Below are 1,804 nucleotides of genomic sequence, written 5' to 3'. Positions count from 1 at the left end.
AGGGCCACAAGAATGATTCCTGGTCTTAGAGGAATGTCATACGAGGAAAGGTTATTTGAGCTAAATCTGTTCAGCCTCAAGCAAAGGAGACTGAGGGGGGACATGATCCAGGTCTATAAGATTCTAACAGGTTTGGATGCTGTTCAACCGAATAGTTACTTCAGCATTAGTTCAAATACAAGAACTCGTGGCCATAGGTGGAAATTAGCGGGAGAACATTTCAAACTGGATTTAAGGAAGCACTTCTTTACACAGCGTGTAGTCAGAGTATGGAATAGTCTTCCTGATAACGTAGTGCAAGCTGAATCCTTGGGTTCCTTTAAATCAGAGCTAGATAAGATTTTAACAACTCTGAGCTATTAGTTAAGTTCTCCCCAAGCGAGCTTGATGGGCCGAATGGCCTCCTCTCGTTTGTATATTTCTTATGTTCTTATATAGACTATGGCCCTGGCAACACACCAGTTTATTGTCTGGCACAGAGAATGGCAAACCAACAGGAACATTCCAGACAATGAAATCGAACCTCTTAAGGTATAAAGCAAAAATATTTGTTTTAAATAAAGTAATTAATTGCATTTAACATGAATATATAATTTTGTATACTGTATATGCTGACTGCAATTTTTTCACACAATGCTTCTATATTTGCAGGATGCAGAGAAGGTTCTGTGGCCACGAATTGTTGGGGGATCTCTTGGACCTGAGTGGGGAAACCACTTCATTCTTTGGGTAATATTAATTATATTTCAGTTAATGTCAAATACAATTATATTTTCTTAAATGTCCTTTTATGTGATTTTTTTTTTTACAAACCTTATATACTTTAATTTATTCAAAACAGGTATTTGCTGTACCAGGAAAAGAAGTGAGAATATATGATTCGAGTGAGCAACACAACACAATAGATGAGGAAGTTTTGGAAATGCTCAGGTGTAATATCTTGTGTGTTTACAGAGATATATATATTTCATATGACAATGTGCTTGGTCAGAAATCATGAGTAAGTTGTGGTTTGTGTTTTTAGACACATTTTTCGCTAGCACAACTCCTTAGATGGCTGGACATATCCTGTCCTCAGATGTGGAAGCACACAGATGACTTCAATTGTGGGGTGTTTGTATGCACGGTATGTTTAAACAGTTATTTTTGTCATGTTTTGGTAATATTGCAAACACCTACTAAGTTGTAGTTCTTTAACAGATGGCTGAGACAGATGTTAAGGAAACAAGAATGTCACCTGAGGTACTTCAACCTGAACAGCTGTGTCATCTTCGACTATATCATGCATCATGCCTGGTAAAGGATATTTCAGTATCAGAGGTATGCAGTGATGACTATTTTTTTTAGCCATTATATTTCCTTTGAAAAACTGTGATTAAAATCTATTTATCTTAGCAGGCCCTTCCAGCACTGAAAAGACGGAGAGAAACCGAAAGATCTAGAAGCTGCTGCCTTGCACAGGGCATTTATGCCTGTGTGTATCAAAAGATCAGAAAAAAGTAAGACCTTTTTTTTAATAAGAACATAAGAAATTTACAAACGAGAGGAGGCCATTCGGCCCATCAAGCTCGTTTGGGGAGAACTTAGCTAATAGCTCAGAGTTGTTAAAATCTTATCTAGCTCTGATTTAAAGGAACCCAGGGTTTTAGCTTCCACTACACTAGCAGGAAGACTATTCCATACTCTAACTACACGCTGTGTAAAGAAGTGCTTCCTCAAATTTGTTTTAAAATGTTCTCCCGCTAATTTCCACTTATGGCCACGAGTTCTAGTATTTAGACTAATATTGAAATAGTCATTTGGC

The 1,804-nt window shown here is 37.3% G+C and overlaps 1 long non-coding RNA gene across 1 annotated transcript; it reads left to right on the top strand.

Annotated features, from left to right (window-relative positions):
• Positions 1 to 411: 411 nt before the first annotated feature.
• On the top strand, positions 412 to 1,500 carry LOC140582697 (uncharacterized). The gene is made up of 6 exons (XR_011985516.1): positions 412 to 531; positions 652 to 729; positions 842 to 930; positions 1,025 to 1,126; positions 1,201 to 1,320; positions 1,396 to 1,500. It is a non-coding gene; the product is annotated as an uncharacterized lncRNA (long non-coding RNA).
• The last annotated feature ends 304 nt before the right edge of the window (positions 1,501 to 1,804 follow it).

The sequence above is a fragment of the Paramormyrops kingsleyae genome, chromosome 25, assembly GCF_048594095.1.
Source record: "Paramormyrops kingsleyae isolate MSU_618 chromosome 25, PKINGS_0.4, whole genome shotgun sequence".
NCBI lineage: Eukaryota > Metazoa > Chordata > Actinopteri > Osteoglossiformes > Mormyridae > Paramormyrops > Paramormyrops kingsleyae.
This window is presented reverse-complemented; position numbering and strand designations above follow the sequence as displayed.